Source organism: Arachis hypogaea, chromosome 12, assembly GCF_003086295.3.
Source record: "Arachis hypogaea cultivar Tifrunner chromosome 12, arahy.Tifrunner.gnm2.J5K5, whole genome shotgun sequence".
Classification (NCBI taxonomy): domain Eukaryota; kingdom Viridiplantae; phylum Streptophyta; class Magnoliopsida; order Fabales; family Fabaceae; genus Arachis; species Arachis hypogaea.
In genome coordinates, this window is record NC_092047.1 from 96,812,902 (window position 1) to 96,835,778 (window position 22,877).

The following is a 22,877-nucleotide window of genomic DNA, read 5'->3' on the forward strand; positions in this document are numbered from 1 at the left end:
CTTGAGTATAGTTCTTTTCTTTTTTTTTTTTTGTCTTGCTGTGCAGTGAATAAAGCAGTGCTAGTTGTTCCAATAGTCAGTTCAGTAGTTGTTCTGGTGGTTAGAATTGTTATTGGGATTTATATATGGAAACACAGATACATTCAAAAGAAAAGAAGAGGTAAGTGACTTATTAGTACCTTACTCTACTTACTTAGGAGACAATTATGTTTAAGAATGTTTACTCATCTCGATCATCATTCTGGCTTCAAGGTTCATATGATGCACATTTTGCATTTTGATAGGCTTGTATAGATATATAAATATATAATATAATATAAAGTCTCTATGTATACTTAAATTTGTGTCTCTCCATGTTCTATTTCTCTACAGCCTGCTCTGCTGTAATTCTGAAATTTTGGTAATTAAAGCCATTTTCAACAAACACATTATTCTGTTTTCCTCGTTCATCTCTCTATCCTCTTCTCTTACACTCTTGATTTCTGTTTTCACTACACTCTAGAGACCATTACAGAAAAGTGCAAACTTGATTTTGTACTCTTTAATAGTTTAGATGTGCAAGTTTTGAATTACAAGTTATTAGTTGATTGTCGAATAAAAATATTACTTATTAGACAACATAATTAATAAAAAAATTTAAAAAGGAAAAAGAAAAACTAAAAGTGTTCCTTTCACTTCCTTCACGTGATCGCATGCCGTATATACTTGGCAAGTACCAGTATGCATATATTATATTATATATTTATATATAATATAAATACAATGGTTTCAACTTTCACGTGAGTATTACCTAAATTGCAGTTGTAACCAATGTATGTTCTTCGAAAAATAGAGTTAAATTATGTGTTCTTATTTTTAACTGTTGGATACATAAGTAATCCTTGATAGTTTGACTTATCAAAATTGATACCGTTCATGCTTCTGTTATTTCCCCTGTAATTTCTAAATTTAGTATTCTAAGTTTGTAATGTTGTTATTATTTTAATTTTGTTTTAGGGTGTTGAACTTGAGCTGATGAAACTTGAGGGAGCAGTGCAAGCTATCCAACAACAACAACAATAACAACAAAGCCTTGTCCCACTAAGTAGGGTCGGCTACATAAATCAAACGACGCCATTGTGTTCTGTCATGTATCATGTCTACAGAGAGACCGTTTACATGTAGATCTCGTTTGACCACCTCATGGATGGTCTTCTTAGGTCTTCCTCTGCCTTTCGCCCTTTGTCCATCTTCCATCTCATCCACACTTCTGACTGGATGTTCTATCGGTCTTCTTCTCACATGTCCAAACCACCTGAGACGCGATTCAACCATCTTTTCCACAATGGGTGCTACTCCAACTCTCTCCCTTATATCTTCATTTCTTATTTTATCCAATCGCGTATGACCACTCATCCATCTCAACATCTTCATCTCTGCCACACTCAGCTTATGTTCGTGCTCCCCTTTAGTCGCCCAACACTCCGTACCATACAGCATAGCTGGTCTTATAGCGGTGCGATAGAATTTACCTTTAAGTTTTAAAGGCACTTTTTTGTCGCATATAAAACCAGATGCACTCCGCCATTTTGACCAACCTGCTTGGATCCTATGATTTACATCCTGTTCAATCTCTCCATTATCCTGTATGATGCACCCAAGATACTTAAAACTTTTAACTTTTCGTAGGATGTTTTCTCCAATCTTCACCTCTATATTGGGGTTTTCCCTTCTCAGACTGAACTTACATTTCATATATTCCGTCTTGCTACGGCTTATGCGCAGACATACACTTCTAGAGCTTCTCTCCATTACTCTAACTTCTTATTTAGGTCTTTCCTTGACTCTCCCATAAGGACGATATCATCGGCAAAAAGCATGCACCATGGCACAGTCTCTTGGATGTGCTCTGTGAGTACTTCCAAGACTAATGTGAAAAGGTATGGACTTAAGGATGATCCCTTGTGTAATCCTATACCAATAGGGAATTCCTCTGTCACACCACCTTGAGTCTTCACATTAGTTGTAGCCCCATCATACATGTCTTTAATTGCTTGAATATATGCGATCTTTACTCTCCTCTTTTCTAAAACCTTCCATAAGACCTCCCTTGGTACCCTATCATACGCTTTTTCCAAATCAATAAACACCATATGTAGATCCCTTTTATTACTATGATACCTCTTCATCATCCTTCTTAATAGATATATCGCTTCAGTGGTAGATCTGCCTGGCATAAATCCAAATTGGTTCTCTGTTACTTGTGTCTCTTTTCTCAACCTCCGTTCTATCACCCTTTCCCATAACTTCATAGTATGACTCATAAGCTTAATCCCTCTATAGTTTTCGCAACTTTGTATATCCCCCTTATTCTTGTAGATAGGTACCAAGGTGCTCTTTCTCCACTCATCAGTGCAAGCTATCCATGAGTATCTAATTTATTTGAAGGATAAGTAAGTCTCTTCCTCTTAAATCTTAATAGTGAATGATAGCCTCTATGTTAGGTTAGAGTTTGATTTAACCAGTTAATTTCGGCATGCATTATTCTAGGTGGGGGCATGAGGTAGGAAAACTATGTCTCCTCTATAATATTAATACCTTTGAAACTAAGTTGATCAATGGTATATTTAAGTAAGCATATTGCTCATAGAAACTAACATTGTAATGCGGAAATGCAATTTTGACAATAGCACTCTATAACTCACCAAATTCATGAACCACTTTGAGGTATCTAATATTTCAAAGACCAAATTGACGTATGTATGAGCATGGCGTTTCAATGACCATTTTGGACAGTAATTCTTACAATTTATTATTAGTAGACTTTTGACCTTTTTAGAAATTTGAATTTCGTGGTGGCTATTATTTTTGTTGATATGATTACTATGAAATTTTGACAATATTTAAAATGTCTAGCTAAAATTGAAGTCACCCTTTCTTCCCATTTCGCAACAGTTTATATATCAATGTTTACATAAATAATAGATCAACAAAGTAGCTCTGTTCTTGTAACTAAGCTATCAATGAGAATTTTGTTCTTGTAAAGGAGAAATAGGTTCCCTTTGATGCCCTTTTTCAATACCATGCTAATGCTGATATCAGATGATTAAGACATCAATTTATTTTACTGAGGGAGCCAGTCCTTTACACTATTTCGCTATGTTTCTTTCTCGTTTCCAATTTAGTAGTCATGCAGTTGGGAAATAACTAGTTTCAGAACCAAATATTATGTGCTATATTAGTGTATTTTGTTCTTTCTTTCTAGTTTCATTATTTATGTGTTTCTTGTAAAAGGTTTGAGAAAGTGGAAGAACTTGTACTGGTACCTATACTTTTTGTACCTCATATAAATTGTTCATGGCATCTAATGCTTTTCTATAAATTTTTGTTTTACCTTTTAATACAGTATTGAGAAGCAGCCCCCACATCAAAAAACTTGAAAAGCTGGAATAAATATGGTTGGTAGAGACAAAGATCGCGGCCGAGGCCGAGGCCGAGGCCAAAAGGGGAGGCCTAGGCTTTCTACCGGTCACCCCCTTGACTTGCATGCGGATCCATACACTCTTGTTAGGTCATCATCAGGCAGGACTGCTCAGATACACATCATGCCTACTTCGTGTGTGCCAAGATCATGCACTCAACAAGCCAATGAACCTTCCAACACTGCCTCACATGGTGTGCAGAGTGATCCAACTATTGTAGCTCCCAGTCGAGCAGGATCTTGTGGGGAAAGACAAACCACATCTAATGGTACCGAAGATACTCAGGGTCAAGGAACTTCTGCTGCTACTGGTCACTCTAGCACAAGTGTTCCCAAGCTTAGATATGATGGTGCCAAATGGTTTGTTATTTGATTTAAATTTTATGAATAGCGTGTCTCATTTTTACTAAGTAATATGTCTATCATTTTTTTGGTTTTTGATATAGTTGGCACCCACCTAAGCCTGGCTTGAAGCGTATTTCTCTGGTTTTTAAGGAAAACTACAACAAGTCTTGGCTGAGTTTTGATGAGGCAGATGATGATACTCGAAAAATATGGTGGACAGAGTGGAGGGTAAATTTTAATTACTATATTACAGTAATTAACTCAATAAAATTATATGGCTGAGTTCTTAAGGACCTGCATGTTTTCACTACACGTGCTAATCTCATTAATTAATTACTAAAGTATATGTCATAATCTGTTTAATTTAGACGTGATGCAGGGCTAATTTGTTGTTGATACATGCTAATCTCATTAATTAATTACTGCTGTTTAATTTGTTGTTGTTTAGAATTTCAATGCCATATTATATACTATACCATCTAATATATATATATATATATATACTTGCTGGCTGCTTTAGTTAACATGTATGAGAGATTTATTTATAATTATTTATTTAGTCCTCACCATCATTCTTAACCAAATCATTGCACCTAAAAATTAGCTAACATAGTTGATGTAATTGGTCAAAGAAAAGAGAGGTGGACTACACGAGGATTCAATTTAAGCCACCTGGGTGTTGGGTTCCACTTCCATGTTTTTTTCCCCCAAAAATAATGTCATTTATATTATGCAATCTATTGAACAACATTTTAATAAAATTTCAGTAAGATAGACTCACTTTATTTGAATGTCAAATAATAACATCTCAAATACTATTATATATAAGAATTGGAATCTCTTGGTTACTTGACTTGCAAGATTTTTCAGTAATTCAGACTACTACTATCTAATATTTTTAGATAAATTAAGATTAGAAAAGATATGGTGGACATAGTAGAGGATAAATATGTATCATAGTATGTTATATAATAACAAGATGTTATTTCTTTTTTTAAAATAGAAATGCTTTGACATTCTTGACACGGAAGAGGATGATATCTATCAAGCTTGGAGGCTTAGGGCTACCAAGCGCTTGCGAGGTATGCTCCATGCCATTCGCAAAAAAGGTGCCCGTCCATATTGGATCCCACCAGAAGTTCTTGGTGAATTGATGAGACGTTGGGATACTAATGACTATATACAATTACAAGCGAGAAATACAGCTGCCAAGAAATCGACTCGAGGTACCTCCCTTCACACTGCAGGAGGCACCACCTTTCCCGAAGCGAGGTTACACTTGGTAAGTTGTTTATAGAACCCTCTTTTTTACTTTATACTATCAGTTGCCATCATAATTTATACTATCAAAATTTACCTATTCATTGAGCTATATATGCTGCTATGCTGTTTCAAAACATGTTAACACATTCAAGTCCTGCTCTCTTAACAATTTAGGCTTTAGAAGTGTCTGGTAAATAGTCATGATGAGATTCTGTGACTAAACCTGCGCTAGTCTCCATGTTTCTCTGCTTCAAATTGCATGAGTATCTGTCTCTTGTGGCTACTTGCCATCATCAGAACATGTCACATGAAGGTTTATTATATATAAGAAAAGAAATTGGGAGTAAAATCTGCTTCCATCCCTTCTAATCCTAGTTTTATGTCAGTTGTCACTGCTTTGCTTGATAGAGCACAAAACGCTGCCAAACATGCATATGGTGGCTGAGTCTATAATCATATTCTACCCAAGCCTACCTGCAAAAGGGGTTTTGCCAAATTAAAAGTACCGGTAGTGCTGCTGTTTAATTTTCACTATTGCAGGTTTTGATCTGCGTCTGCTTTTCTCTTGTGTCGTCCACTTTGGCTTTGGCTTTGGCTTGTAAAGCCTATCCTGCTAGGAGAGGGCAACTATAGCTTTTTAATACTATAGCTTCATTTTTCATGGGACAATGCGCTGACTCATCCATTCTTTACCATTGAATGAGGTCTAAGTGGGTCCCATAATGGAAGATATCCCATAATGAATGAGTTCACCAAAGGTTTCTCTACTAATTAAGACAAACATGATAACAAGGATTAAGATGATAATTGTTGAAAATGGTCGATGAAACTTTGCTTCTATGTTGGTAGCCAGATGGTCCAAAATCTTAAGGCTTGGGAATGGTTCTTATTAATCTCTCTAACTGGTTTAATATCACCTCTAACATGTCACTTGTTGCATCCTTTAATAATTTAGAAATGTTACTATCTTAAATGTCAGCTTGTTCTCAAATGTAACTTTTCTCTTTATACTTTGTAAGCCTCGGCCACCCGTTTTTATTCTTATATGTCAAATCAGCACTTATTGCTTTTTGAATACTTATTGATATATATGTCATATATGCCAATACTTGCTACATTTAAGTCTGTTCCAATTATTAGGGGGATGTTGTTTCTATTGGTATTTCCAAGCCTTGTCCAAATTGTGCTTGAAATGTGTCTTAGTTCAGTACATCATCAATTGTACACACATATTTGTTGATAATTTGGTTACATTATGTAGAATCATTCACTTGGAAGACCATCACGTATGGATGAGTTTTTTGAGCACACTCATACTCGCAAAGAGGATAGGACTCAATGGGTTGATGAACACTCCTGAAAGACAAAGGTAACTTGTTTTCATTGTAATGTTGGACTTATTTTTTTTCACATATCCCCTTAATTTTTGCATTATTGATACTTATAGTAGTTTATCAATTATTTCTCCTCATTGTAGGATATATTTCAAGAGCGCATGTTTCAAGCTGAGCAAGAACGGCAGGTTGCTATAGAGGCTGGTGTAACTGATCCACCGCCTGTCTCTGAGGAAAGCATATGGATTGAGACAGTGGGTGGAAAGCGAAGAGGTAGGGTATATGGCATGGGTGAGGTAAGAGATTCTTCCATGGTGCGACCTCGAGTTGATGGGCCAACCACGACCAGCAGCACTGATGTTTTGGATCTTAGAGAACAAATCGTAATACTCAATAGGGAAGTTGAACAACATGCCGCTAAATATAGAGAGCTTGAAGACCGCTACCAAAGGGAGAAAAGAGAGTGGCAACAGACTGTTGAATCCTTGCATGAGGATCTCAACACCAGTAACTCACAGATGGATCATTTTAGTCATCAATTGAGCAGCTTGACTGAGTATGTGAGGGCCATGGGTCCTAGTAGTTCTAGATCACGTGTTCCCCCGCCTCCTCCTTTTACTTTTCCAAGCTCTCAGAAAAGCACAGCTCCAGCCCTAGCCCCAGGTAGAAACTCCCACCTATTCTGCAGCGACCAGGACAACCATAGAGTTTTCAAAGGGAGGATGATTCTGACGATTTTGATGACTCAGATGATTATTTAGACGAGTATGAGTAGGTTATTTAATTACATTACTTTGAATATTTTGTATTATTAGTAGATTGCAATTTAAATGAATATAAGTCTAAGTTTAGTTATTTATCTTGTCTTGAGTCTTTATGTTAGATGATTATTTATTATTTTGAAAAGTTTGTAAATTCACTATCTAATATTTAGTACAAATTTTATTTTTATATTTAAAAGTTTATTTGTCTTGTTATCTAATACTCTGTATAAATTTTATTTCTAAATTTAAAAGTTTATTTGTATTAATTGTTTTCTATTTTTCAAATAGAAAAAATAATTAAAACATATGACTATTAAAATCGATGGTAAAGCTGTCGCTTTTTAAAAGTAAATAGACAAAAAAAAAAACAAAATATGGACGAAGGGTTCGTTGACATCTAAATAATTAAATCGACGGCAGTTCTGTCAATTTTATTGAACCAAATATCGACGGCAAAGTTGTCGATTTTATTTATCAAATTATGAACAAAAATATTGTCGATTTTATTTAATAATATCGACGACCGCGTTGTCGATTTTAGTAACAATGTAAAATTCCCAAACTCATATTATAGGCAAAAGTACCGTCGATTTTATTAAATTATTATCGACGGCCAGACGACTCGTCGATTTAATTAGAATTTTGAAAAATCGACAAGTTTAATAGCGACCACCTTCACCGTCCATTTTGCCGTCGAATTTTAATATTATCGACGGCTTAGCCGTCGATTTTAACGATGTTTCTTATAGTGTATTATCGGCACGTGAAATCGGATTTGTTGATAAATATATAACATTTGCTGCATACATACGTCGTCAGTGATGGGCATTATTTGAAACTGTATCAACCTACCAAATACTTGTACAAGATTCCTGAATAAAATATTGCTCACCCTTTTCAAAATGTGACTTTGTATGTTTTCACAAAGACCACTTTGTAACTCTACAAAACTCATGGTGCATGGAATAACAAATGAAAACGGACATTCACAAACAAAAGTCACTCTTTCGTGTGTGTTTTGTATAATCTCATCGTTATAATACACTTGCAAATTTGCAATACCTTCCATAACCTCAACTTCACCTAACCCGACTTTTTTTATAACTAATTGCCAAAAAAAAACTCACAAGTTTGAAATATATAAAAGAAAGAGGAATGGGAATAGAAGTGAGGTACAAGTCCGGATGAACTAAGTTTCGCATTTATAGGCAAGACTCTCGATTAAAATATTTTTTCTGTACAAAATGCAAGCTTTCGATAACAATTTTCTGCATATTTAAAACGCAACCTGCGTTTTAGTATTTAAAAAAATAAAAAAATCCCAATCCAAAACGCAACATGCATTTGGCTTATTTGAGAAATAGAGAAAAAAAAAGAAAAATCTGACACACCTAAAACGCAACCTATGTTTCATTTGTTTCATAAACAAAAAAAAGTGAAAAAGCAAAACATAGAGTGCGATTTTGACTGATACCATAGCAGTGCAAATATTTTTTACACGTCCATTTAGTTGAGTTACACCATAATTATTTTCATATGAAAAAAATGAGCCTAAGTTTGTATAATAGGGTTAATTGGTTAAATTTAATAACATAATAGAATAAATAAATAAATATTATTATTATATACTTGTTCATATCTTAGTCCATAACTTAACCAAACCCAAAATGAATGAAATTTAATTAACACTCTACAAATATCAATGTTCGGATCTACATTACTACCTACCCGACCTCACAGAGGTCAGATACGATGACTGTAATACCCGGTCTAAGCGAAATTAATTAAATAATAAGTTAAATAGGAGCGAATATGGTTGAAAGATTTAGCAATTGGAATTTGATGATTTAAATATGATATTTGGATTCAGTGAATTTTTCCGAGTCGGAAAACATAGTTTTCTGCGTAAAAGCGCGCAATGGAATTTTGACCGGCAATACCGGCTGAGACCTGTCTGGTACTGCAACTGAGAAAATTGATTATGAGTAAATAGGATTAAGAAATGAGGAATTATAATTAGGGGAGGTAGAAATATTTGAAGTGCGATTTAGAGCGCTAATCTTAAAGGTTTTGGTCCAAAATTGGGCCAACGGACAAAAATAAGTGAACCGGGTCTAAGTGGGCTCAAGACCCAACATATATAAACATTAGTTATGAGCATTTCAGCTCATCTTGCCCTAAAGAAGGGGTGTTGGGCGCTGAAATTGGGAAGAGAGAAGAGAAGAGAGAAAACCTAACTCTCTTTGATCTTCAAACCACCATAACTTGAGCTACGGAGCTCCGATTGACGAGCCGTTTGCGGCTACGCGTCGCTCTTCTCATCCTCTACAATTCTATCTAAGTTTTGTGGTGAGTATTCTATTCATCTCTGCCCAGTTTTCGAAATTCTCTACTGTTACACGTTTTTGGGTAGTTAGTGTTGAAATCTTGTGATTTTGGGTGTTTAGGGATACTCCAACATGGATTCTAAGTGGGTTCTATCCCTACTTCATATGGACTGAGGTAAGATATGCTCAAACCCTTGTGATTTGTCATTTTTATGAGCCCTAGGTTGATGTATGTATGTGATATTGGTTATGTTAGTGTATTTGGTGATGTTGGTGCACAATTGGGAGATTGGTATTGCTTGAGGAGCTTTGGTGAGGCTTGGGGCTAAGGTTGGTGAAGACTTCCAAAGAAGAGGCTCAATTGGTTTGGCTACAAGAGGTACGGTTTAAGTTTCATTTAAGTACCGTGTGTTGTGATGAGAATTCCTAGGCTAGATGCCCCTAGGATTAAGTTTGGATTGTGTAAATGGTTGGTGCTAATATGCATAGTTGGTATGTAATGTGAATTAATGATTGGGTTGAGAATTGTGTAGCCTTGTATGTTTGGTGTATTGAGAATTTGATGTACTGGGTAATGAGTATTGGTTTGTGGTTTATGCATTTAAATTGTGAAATTGGGCCGGAGGCCGGAAGAAGGTAAGAAAGGTAAGTGTTGTGTGCATTGTATGATGACACAAGTGATTGAATGAATTTCCGATAATGAATATATGAATGATTGAGTTGGTTATTGAATAATAAGGTTTGAGGAGTTGAAGTGTGGAATTTGGTGAATTGGGTGAAATTATATAGATGAGGTATGTTTGGTTTTGGTTGAGACATATTATGTGATCATACATGTGATTATGACTATTGATGCCTTGATGGTATGATGATGCATTAGATATATGTATGTTGTGATATATGCTTGAGGAATGATTAAGATTGATTTGTGGGTGAAACCACGTGATAGTGAGTATGATATTGATTATGTATAATGATGGTTGATTGGAAATAGTGTTGTTGAAATTTGGCATGAGGAAGAGTATATGATATGTAAATGTGTTTGAGTTTGAGAAAGTGTCAATGTGTGAGTTGAGGAGGCTTGATGTTGATTTTGGTATATTTTGATTGATTTCAAAGAAAGGGTTGAAATTGGCATGTTTTGGTTGATTTTGCAAATAGTTGAGAATTGCTTGTTTTGAAAATGGCACCTTGTGGTTTTGTATGAAAATATGGTTTTTGGGCATATTTTGACGGGACATAACTTGGACTACGGATCTCTGTTTTGTGCCAAATTTGTTTAGAAATGAAATTGGATCCGGGATGTCCATGCCGTTCGAAGAACGGGTGAAAAATGATTTAAAATGAGGGAGTTGTGACCGTCGGAAGATTGGGGGTTGAATCTGTAAATTCTGCAGCTTTTAACTTAGAAAATTTTAGCAGAACGACCCTCCGCGCGTAGGCGCACTTGGCGCGTACGCGCCGTTCTTCCAGAAAGCACCATCCACGCGTGCGCGTGGTGTGCGCAGGCGCGTCGATGTGCTGCACCAAATGCCCAGCTATTTTTCCAGAGAGTTGTGCCAGGGTTGTGCCAGTTTTGTGCCTGGGCGTAAGAGCACCCACGCGTACGCGTGGCTGACGCTTGCGCGCCATTTGGATATTTTTCAACCCGCGCGTTCGCGCGTATGACGCTTGCGTGTCGATGAGTTTTTGGCCATCCGCGCGTGCGCGTGGAGTGCGCGTACGCGTGGCCCTGCTTTCATGCCAAAGTTGATTTTTGAGTTTTAAAAGCCAAATCTCATACTTCTAAGCCTCCGATCTCACCCCTTATGTATTAAATCATTATGATATGCCTAGCAATGAGAAAGGAGCTAGGGGATGTGGTAACTTGCGAGTGAAGTAAGGGAAAAGGGTAAGATCAATGATGATCAAATATGATTATATGAGATATGGAGGATGGCGGTGGAAGTACCGTGTATGCCATGAGCCGAAGGGCTATATTTATTGATAAATGGTTAGTTCTTGATTGGACCATGAGCCGGATGGCTGAGTTATTGCCGGATACGGCGGAGCCATGTTGATAAATTGGCTAGTTCTGGATTGAACTGTGAGCCGGATGGCTGAGTTATTGCCGAGTTACGGCAAAGCCATTATGGATTATGGCTGAGTATAAAGGCATATGATAAATGAATAATGATGGAAAATGTTGAATGTAAGCATGTTTGTGTTTTCTCTCTGGTTGTAAGGGCGACAGGGCACAGATACCCTCTAATGGCGACAGGGCGCAAATACCCTCTATTGGCGACAGGGCGCAAATACCCTCTATTGGCGACAGGGCGCAGATACCCTCTAATGGCGATAGGGCGCAGATACCCTCTAATGGTGACAGGGCACATATTCCCTCTAATGATATTAATACGCAACAGAGAGACTGTGTCCGGGTTAGCTACCGGACATGTCGGGTTGGCTTGATAACCGACATATGATATCATCAGCCATAGGGCAGGCATTCATCATTTGCATATGTTTGAATTGTTTGGGTTTGCCATTTGTTTTGGATTTCTACATCATATATGCCATGTTACCTGACTATATGCTACTTGTTCTACTTGTACCATATTTGTGTATTACTTGCCTGTATTGCTTGTGTTTGTACAACTGAGAGGCCCCTCATGCTGGTGTCGGTGGGTGTGAGGGCTGTTCTTGATGGGATGAATTGATGATGCGATTGCATGATAATGATGATTATTGAATGAGATAACTGGAGCTCCCTGGGTAGACGCGGTGATGTGGTTTCACTAGCTCCAGGCGAGTGTATGATGTATTGATATAGAATTGCTGAGGCAGAACAACTGGTGATGGTTTTGCTTATAATTCTGAGTCTGATTCGTGGAAGAGTCAGCGAGTTGGGAAACATGTGAAACATGAATTAAATTTAGCACTCCCTTATGACAGTTGCCTATTCATGGATTAGTGAGAATCTAGGCTGGATATTTGGTGAAGAAGTTTAGGATGCTTAGTGAGTTTTTATTGCAGTACATTGTATTTATTTGGCACTTTTACCGTATTGGGAACCCATGGGCCCGGGGTTCTCATTCCGTATATATCTCTTGTTTTTCAGATACAGGTCCAAGTGCTCAGAAGTGAGTTGTGGGTCGTCTGAGAGACGGCGAAGGTCTTTATTTCCTCTACCTTATGTTTTGATTAGAATCTCTCCACCTTTGTTTTGGAAAGGTTATATTGTGTATTAAACTCTTTGAATTTGCCTATAGAGGTTCTCATGTTTTCTTCGGGAGAGATTAGGACATACTGTTGTCAACTATTTTCATACTGTACCCTAGCCGGCCTAAACTTTGCGGGTCGCGACTAGTAGCTATTTACTTATATTATATATATATATCTGTTATCTATCTCTTAATCTCCTTTATGCCTTGTCCGTATATCGCGTTTGGCTTAGCAGTTTAACTTTTCGTTGTCGAAACGTGAGTGATACGTCTTCGCGATTTTATTTCTACTCTTTTCAGGCTTCTCGATTAATACTCCTTTCGAAAATTACCTATATCTATATATTAAAAATTCACCTGAGAGTCGAGCATAAGAATGCGAATATTAGGGTGTTACAATGACATGGGATTAGCCCCACTTATTTCAATAAGTAAGTAATTCCTACAACATCTCCTATTGATCTAAAATGGAGATCTCAAGAAACCCTCTAATAAAAGGAAACAATTATCCACCATCAAAGGTGGAACCACTTTATAAAGTAGTTATTGACTCACCACCTACAACTATAAATATCATGATACCCCCAAGTATTCTTCGAACTCTAATCTACGAAAAAACTGCCTAAAACCCTTGCTAACTTAAGCATCGGAGTCCCTTGTAGGTACCACCCCCTCCTTCACCAATACGTCGGAAGGTAGCTCCTAAGCTTCAAAAAACATTAGACACAACCCCAAAAGGAACTTGGATCTCATGTTCAGGCCCAAATTATTGTTTTAGGTAACCCTCAGAATATTAGCGCCGCTACCGGAGACCTGGTGATAAACACCGTACGATGGCAGACACTCTAGATGACGGATGCACAACTTTTGATTCAGAGGCCTATGAAGAAGAACAACCCAACGACGATCGTGCACTTGTCATACCTTCCCGACCTAACAAGGGAAAATATGTTGCTAGAGATATATATCCTACAAATCAAGGAGGACGAAAAATAAGCTTATAAGTTCATTAATTGGGAGGATTAGGTGAAATAGATCCTACAAAGCTCATAGGATTGGTTCACAGACATCAAGGTCGGCTAGAGCAGCTTGAGAATGAATTAGAAGGACAATGTGAGTCAGAACGAGCCCTGGGAAGGGAGGTATGAGGACGAAGAGAACTGGAAGAAAAACTCGAGAAGCTGGAATCCGACCTTAAGGGTAGGGGATCCTGAGCTGATCGAGAAGAAACACCTCTAGGAGGCGAAGATCTATTCAAAGAAGAAATCATATGAGCTGAAATTCCCAGAAACTTTAATAGCCCAGATATGGACCTCTATGATGGAACAACTGATCCGAGACACCATATAAGCAATTCAAGAATCACATGTACTTGGTTAGCGCGTTAGATGCAACTCATTGCAAGGCTTTTTTGACTATGTTAACCAAGGCGGCAATGAAGTGGTTCGACAGCCTACAACCAAGGTCGGTCACTTGCTTTAACGACTTGGCAATGAATTTGCTTACCCGATTCTCCATCCAAAAAGATAAGACTAAGCATGTTTCAAGCCTTATGGGGGTAAAATAAGAGGTTGGGGAATCTCTGCAAGCCTATAAAAGGTTAGGGCACAAAAGTAAAAATCAAATCAAAGGTTAAATCAGAACAACGTTTTCATCTTTGTGCTTCATTGTAGCTTGTTGAAGTTGTCTTCCTCCTGCATGCATCATTCGGGTAAGATGAAAAAATGGAGGTTGTATATCATTACTACAAATCAAAGGTCAAAAATAAAACTTGAAACCAAAGAACGGATGAATAATTCAGATCCATGAAGCTAAAAGAAAAAAGAAGAAAGAGAAGCAGCTAGATAAAGATGTATGCCAACTCTAATCACTATTGTTGTCCCATCTCTTCTCTGCATTACTGCTCTGATTTTAGGGAAGAAGAACAAGTCAAAGATGTTCAACCAAGTTCAAGTTTTGAAAGCTCTACTCTTCTTTTAAAAGGATAAATGGCTACAAATTGAAGCAAAGAGAGTGAGCACACTGTTTGGGTCTTCATAGCTTTCAAGCCATCCCTTGTTCTCCTTCATGGCTTTACAATGAATATTCTATTCTTCAGTTTTTATCTTTCTTTGTTTCTTATCAATGACAAAAGGCATTATGTGAGATATCAGTAAAAGCCATTGAGAGGAAAGGCAAAGAGTATTTTTGGAAAAAAGCCATAAAATTATTTTAAACTCTTTTGTTTGTATTTTTGTTTTGTGTTCATGATCTTGAGGGGATTCCCTTGCTAAGTTGGGTGAGCACTTAGTAGTTGAAAGTATAAGGAGTGAACCTAACTAAATCAAGCTTGGGTAGAAGCTTAGTTTGTCCCAGATATGATTAGGTAGAATCCTAGAGAATTGGTGATGGTAATCTTTATAAAAGATAGTAAAAATTCTATCACAATTGTGGTAGAGATTAGATGTAGGTCACATTGCACATGGTGGTTGAACCAAGATATATGGTTGTACCATTTTCTCTTCTCTGTTCTATTTCTAGTTTTATTTGGTAAGAGATAAAATAAAATTATTTCCTGCATAATCAATCCAGCAAAAGTCACAGCATCTCAGTATACTCAAAAGTAACGTGTTTGCTCTGTTCTTGTTTAATTATTAAGAGACAAAACAAAATTGTCTCATGTATAATCAATATTGCAAACTCAACAACAACACTGAGATTATCCAAGATTAAAGTTAAAGTGAAAAAGTTAAAAAGAGGCCATAGATTCAACCTTCTTTCTCTAGGCCATAGAGAACCTTCAAGCCCTTATTTACCCTTTCTTTTTCCTCATGTAATGAAAGGTTTCAAAAACAGCTAACCCATTGTCAGTGATCAATTTTCTCAGCACAAAAGCGCTTTGGTATTCTCCCAATATATCCAGTAGGATGATCTTTAATTTGTTTGCAATTGTCTTAGTTACAATCTTGAATAGTACTTTGCAAAGAGATATGGGTCTGAATTTCCTAGTATGGTTTGGATCTTTGAACTTTGAAATTAGGCATATGAAAGTTTTATTGTGTTTGGTTGGATCCCCACTGTTGTTAAGGATATTTAGGGCCCACTCTATTGTCTTGTCCCCACTGTATTCCATGTACTATGGTAAAATAAGGCTAGCATTCCATCTAGCCATGGTGTCTTTGTTTCGTGTATCTGGTTAAGAATTGTCTTCACTTCCTCCTTAGTAAAATTTACTGTGATTGTATCCATTCTCTCATTATTAGCCTCTTCATTCTCAGTGCCTTCCGATCTCAATAAATCCTCAAAAAGGTTTAATACATCTTCAATCTTCTCTTCTTCTTTGTGGATCACATCGGCGTTGTTCATAATCTTTGAAATATTATTTCTTTTCTTTCTTTACATCACTTCTTTTGATAAAAAAAACTTTGTATTATGATCTTCCGCTCTAAGCTAGTTAATTCTCGATCTTTAGACCAACCAAATCTTCTCTTACTTCAAAATCTCGTCCAATTCTACTTGAATTTTCCTAGTTTTTATCATAATTTCTTCGATTTGAAAGGAGAAATGTAGGTTGTCTAATTTTTTCTGCTTATCTTGGACAATTTTGGGTATGTTGCCAACTTCAATTTTATCCCATTCTCTAAAAACTTTACTGCAGTTTTCAATGCTTCCTTTAATCCCCTGGTTTCTATAGCCACATCATTTTCACAATGTCCTTGCACTTTTCATTTCTAAGCCATGCTTCTTCAAATTTGAATACGTGTTTCCTCCTCTTCCTTGAGTTTTTGAGTCCGTCTGTATCCAGAAAAATGAGATAGTGATTTGACCTATATCTTTGGAGGTGTTAAATAACCACATCTGAGAAGGATTCTCTCCAATTAATGTTTGCCATTGTCCTATCGAGTCTCTCTTAAATATTTGCATCCCTAGTTTGGTTATTTGACCAAGTAAATTTATGCCCCACAAAATCCAAATCCAGCAACTTGTTTTGTTGTATAGACTCTCTATGTAAAACTCTGATGAAACAAACATTAAACAAATAATAATTTAAATAGGGGCTAATGAGGGTGAAAAAAATTAGAATTATAATTTGGAAATTTAAATGTGATATTTGGATTTGGAGGATTTTTCTGAGTGGAAAAATGTACTTTTCTATGGAAAAATGAGTAAAGACGCGTATTGAAAAATTAACCAGCAGTACCGGCTTAGAATGTCCGATACTGTAAGTGAGAAAATAAATTATAAACTAGAGAAATTAAGGAAGTAGAACTGATGATTTGGAAAAGTAATAATCATTAAAATACGAATTAAAATACTAATCTTAAAGGTTTTGGCTCAAAATTGAGCCAGCGGGCCAAATCAAGTGAATCGGGCCTAAGTCCACATATAAGTACCCACACTTAAGCCACAACTCAGCATTTCCTTACCCCATTTTGATGAGCAACGTGAATGAGAAGAGAGAAAGGAGGAACACCAAAAACCCTAACTCCCCACCAACTTCAATCCACCATAACTCTCTCTGGAGCTCCGATTGATGAGCCGTTTGTGGCCATGTGTCACTCTTCTTATCCTCTTTGATTCTATTTAGGTATTGTGGTGAGTATCTTAAAGTTCCCTGCCCAGTTTTTTTTCCTTTTAATTTTTATTTTGGTTTGGGTTTTTAGAAAATCTTGTAATTTTGGTTGTTTAGGAGTGATTTAGTATGAGCTATTGATGAGTTTCATCAACAAATTCTATGGGTTAAGATAAGAAATCCGCAAATCCTTGTGATTTATCATATCTCATGAGACTCTAGATTAATGTATATGTGAAATTAGTTATATTAGTGTTGTTGGGTGAATTTGGCACACTTTAAGGGCTTAAATCTGCTTGTGGAACATTTGAGGTGAGACTTGGAATGGAGAATTCAAGTGTTGGGTGTGAACCATCATCATTAAATGTACAGTTTAAGTTTTATTTAAGTACCGTATGGTGTAATGAGAATTCCTAGGATAGATTCCCAAGGAATAAGCTTGAATGGTTTGATTGAATGTATTAGTATGTATAGTGAATGTATGAATGAAATTGATATTAGATAATGATTATTCATATATGAATTTGTATTGAATTGATAAATGTTGGGCTAGAGACAGTGAAATTGGGCCGGAGGTCATGAAGGTAAGCCCAGTAAGTTGTTGAATGGTTATGATTGTGGTTGAATTGTGAAATTGATGGTTTTAGGTTGAAATTGAGATTTGAGTTGTGAATTTGAATGGTTTAGGGTTGGAACGTGTGAATTGCATAGGGTTGAGTATAGATGATGGTGAATGAGTGATTTAGATTGGTTAGAGGTCATAATGTTGAGTTGAGATTGATGAAGCTTGTGAATCTTTGGAAATTTGGTAAACTCAATTTTTTGGTAAAAACCGATTTTTGACCAACTTCGGCGGATTGTAACACGGTCCTCAGAATCAGAAAATTTGTAAAACTAGATTTTTATAAAAATTTATTTATCAATCTTTCCAACGGTAAGAATGGTTAAAAAGAGAATTTTGTGAAAAAATATATGAAGGTTTGATAAAATTCCTTGAAGATGTAAAATTCCTTATAAGGGTCCTCCTTGAAGATGTAAAATTCCTTCTTGTCTTGACTTGCCTATTTTTATATAATTAAATGTCTATATGATATGTGTTGTACTTGAATTTAATTGTGTATTATTTTTTTCTGTTTTGCTTGTGCTTGAACACCTGAGAGGTCCCTCATGTTGGTGTCGATTGAGACTGAGAGATAGTTCTATTCTAAATTGGAAGTTGAAAAGTTTGAAAGGTTGGAAAAGATGAGAAATTAAATTAGACTTAGTATCCCCTAGAACAGTTACCTAATTCATGGATTAGTAAGAACCTAGGGTAAATAATTGATTAAAGGAAGCTTAAGATGCTTAGTGAGTTCCTATTATAGTGCATTGTATTTATTTGGCATTTTTACCATACTGGTAACCCATGGGTCGAGAGTTTTTATTCCGTATATATCTCTTGTTTTTTAGATGCAGGTTTAGGTGCTCAGCAGTGAGCTGTGATTCACGGTTTTTTTTCTAAAATAAAATAAAAAATTTTATTATTTCCTCAAACACGATTTTTGGACTTTAATTCCCTGAATACGATTTTTTTTTTGCATTTGGGTAAGTTCGCCGGATCCCCGGCGAACTCTATAAAAAATAGCAAGTTCGCCTTATTCCCAGCGAACTCTATAATTTTTATAGAGTTCGCCTTACCCTCCCCCGAACTCCCCTTAAAGTTTTCAAAACGTACGTTTTTTAATCCATATCATCGTCCCTAAAAGAGTATATAGATCTACAAAAAGTATATATGAGTACACAAAAATACACCGAAAACAAGCATAGCTTCTTCAAGAATTTTTTTTAATTATAAATTAAGAAAAACAAGCCATATTTAACAATGGCAACCATTATTATCATCTCCAAAGATACACAGGTACACTAGAATAAGCCATATTTAACAAGAATTTTTTAATTAATAATAAAAAAACTATTTCCATAAAATAAAATACGACTTATTCCTATGTACTATTGTGTATACTCTTGTGTATTTTACTTTTTTGGAAAATAGTTTTTTTGGGAAATAAGTCGTATAGACCATCCAAAAAATAAGTCGTATTTTATTTTTGGAAAATAGTTTTTTTTTTAATTTTTAATTAAAAAAATTCTTGTTAAATATGGCTTATTCCACTGTACTCGTGTATTTTTGGAGATGATAATAATGGTTGCTATTGTTAAATATGGCTTGTTTTTCTTAATTTATAATTAAAAAAAATCTTGAAGAAGCCATACTTGTTGTCTGTGTATTTTTGTGTACTCCTATATACTGTTTGTAGATCTAGATACTCTTTTAGAGACGATGATATGGATTAAAAAACATGTGTTTTGAAAACTTTAAGGGAAGTTCGGGGAAGGGTAAGGCGAACTCTATAAAAATTATAAAGTTCGCCGGGTAAGGCGTACTTGCTATTTTTTATAGAGTTCGCCGGGGTCCGGCGAACTTGCCCAAATGCAAAAAAAAAAAATCGTATTTAGGGAATTAAAGTCCAAAAATCGTGTTTGAGGAAATAATAAAATTTTTTATTTTATTTCAGAAAAAAAACCGTGATTCACTTGAGAGATGGCAAAGATCATTGCACCCTATTTATATTTGTTTAGAATCTCTCCGTATTTATTTTGAAAAACTTATATGTATTTATTTATTTATTTCTTTTGAAATTTTCTTATAGAGGTCATGATGTATATTTTGGAAAATATAGGAAAATACTGTTGTCAAACTGATTTTATTGCTTATCGCTTTCTGAACGCACTTTACCTTTCGTTTTCATCAATACGTGAGTGTTCACGATTCACGATTTTATTTTACTCATTTTCAGTCTTCTTGTTTAATAATTCCATTCAAATATATATATATATATATATATATATATATATATATATATATATATATATATATATATATATATATATTGTACCATCTTATTATCATTGACTTATGATTCGAGTATAAGAATTTGAATATTAGGGTGTTAGATTAATAGTATCAGAGTAGTTCATCATCGTGAGCCTAAGAGATGGACTGCTTATGCTTTAATGTATACTTTGAGTCTGTGCATGTGCTATTTAGGATATCTAAGTGATATGTTTAGCGTGAAGTTTATGAGTATACTTTTGGGAATTTGAAGCACTTGACTTGAGATTTTTGAGACTAATCACCTTGATATCGCTTGTTCGGTGTGGACAGGACTTGAATGACGACTCGTAGGTGTGGTCAAACCTGTGCGCAGGGAGAAAATGAGGAAGGCACACCGGGAAATAACCAAGTTATGCTCTTGGCTGCTATGACTACCCTTGTGAACGCGATACACGCAAATAATGCAGCTACGAACCAAGCTATAGAGAAGATGAACGAGAATGGTAACGGATTTGGAGGAAACCAAGCTGGAGAAGGTCTGATGACCTTGGCTACTTTTCTAAAGGTCAATCCCCCAATCTTCAAAAGCTCAAATGACCTGGCGGAGGCCGATAATTGGTTTCAAGAAATAGAAAGGGCCCTGCAAGCACAGCACCTAAGGGTTAGCTGATTGAATTTGCTGCTTACCAGCTGGCTGGAAAAGCGCAACACTAGTGGCAAGGGGCTCACCATTTGTTGCAGCTGACGGAGGAAAATTGTCGGTAAAGATTTTCACAAAAAAATATCGCGTTGCAAGTATAGTTCTAAACCAACAAATTATCCTCGATCAACGTTTAATTTGTTTGTCACTTAAGCAAACCCAGTAAAAATAACCGAAGTATTTAAACCTCGAGTCGTCTCTCAAGAAATTGCAGGAAAGTGTATTTAATATTAGTTATGGGAAAGTATATTTTTAGGATTTTGTAATAAGAAACGAGAAAGTAAAATGGTAAGAAAATAAACTAATAACTAAGAAAGCTCTTAGCAAGCAAAGGGAATTAAAAGTCCTATCCTCATTATCATCGTCAATTGTGATGGTAAATGTAAATTGCCTTGACTTAGTTAACCGCTAACCAATGAAGGAAAGTCAAGTGCATACAATCAACTTGAGTTCACAAGTCCTAGTTAACTCATAGTGAGAGACTAGATTTAGTGAAGTTCAAGCTAACCGACAATCTTCAATTACCAATCAACAAGTGACTTTGACAATTCAAGAGTTTCCAAATCATCAACCCAAGCTAAGAACACAAAAATCTAATTTAAAATCCAACTAAGCATTTTATCAAACACTTGGAAGGCACAAAACAAAAGCATGAAAAAGTAACAAGAAATAGTAAAATCTAAGATTAACAAATGCAAGTAATCAATAACTAACAATTAAAGAGAGAAGCAATAAATATGAAATACCTCAAATTGCATTAAAAGGGAATTGAATCTAACAAGAAGAGTTCATGAACTAAATTGAAAAAATAAAAAAATCAACAAGAGAAGATAAACTAAGATACTAGAACAATAAAAGGTAGAAGAAAACTTAATTAAAGCAAGATAGAATTCTGAAGCTAAGAAAAAATAAGACTAAAATTCCTAAAACCTAGATCTAAAACCTAAAGTGTGAATAAATGAAAAGTGTGAATAAATGAAAAGTGAATGATATGAATGATGCCTCCCAGCTCCACTCTACAACCTCTTGTCTTTATTTTCGGGCCTGAAACTGGGTCAAAAAAAGCCCAGAAATTGCCCCCAGCGAATTCGCTTTAGTGCAGCACGTGACACTCGTCACGCGTACGTGTAAAACCCGGTCAAACCGTAATTAATTAAATAATAAATTAAATAGGAACAGACATGGTTAGAAAATTTAGAAATCGGAATTTGATAATTTAAATATGATATTTGGACTCAGTGAATTTTTCTGAGTCGGAAAACATAGTTTTCTGCGTAAAAATGTGCACTGAAAATTTGACCGGCAATACCGGCTGAGATCTATCCAGTACTACAGCTGAATAAATTAATTATAAGTGAATAAAGTTAGGAAATGAGAAATTATAATTTGGGTAGCTAGAAATATTTAAAATACGATTTAAAACTCTAATCTTAAAGGTTTTGGCCCAAAATTGGGCCAACAAACTAAAACAAGTGAACCGAGCCTAAGTGGGCCCAAGACCCAACATATATAAACATTAGTTATGAGCATTTTAGCTCATTTACCCTAGGGAATGAGAGAGGGGGTGTATAGAGAGAAGAGAGAAAGAAAACCTAGCTTTCCAAACTTCAAATCACCATAACTTTCTCTCGAGAACTCCGATTGACGAGCCGTTTCTGGCCACGCGTCACTCTTCTCATCCTCTACAATTCTATCTAAGTTTTTTAGTGAGTATTTCATTGTCCTCAGCCCATTTTTCCTTTTCCCCCTTAAATTTGGGTTTGGTTATGGGTGTTGAGTAATTTTATGATTTTGGTTATTTAGGAGTGCTCTAGTATGAGCCATGGGTGATATTCATCACAAACTTCAGTGGGTTAAGGTAAGAAACCCTCCAACCCTTCTGATTTATCATTTTCATGAATCTTAGGTTTAGGGATGGCAAAATTCCCCGAGACGCGGGGATCCTTGTGAGGACTGCCCCGAATGGGGATCCGATTGTGGGGAATTTTCTCCGCGGGGGTGGGGATGGGGGACAAAATTCCCCCGAAACAGGTGCGGGGACCCAAGCGGGGATT

At 36.0% G+C, this 22,877-nt stretch overlaps 1 non-coding gene across 1 annotated transcript; it reads left to right on the forward strand.

Annotated features, from left to right (window-relative positions):
• The first annotated feature begins 3,034 nt into the window (after positions 1-3,034).
• LOC112731773 (small nucleolar RNA snoR53Y) lies at positions 3,035-3,117 on the forward strand. The gene has a single exon (XR_003167535.1). It is a non-coding gene; the product is annotated as a small nucleolar RNA snoR53Y (small nucleolar RNA).
• The last annotated feature ends 19,760 nt before the right edge of the window (positions 3,118-22,877 follow it).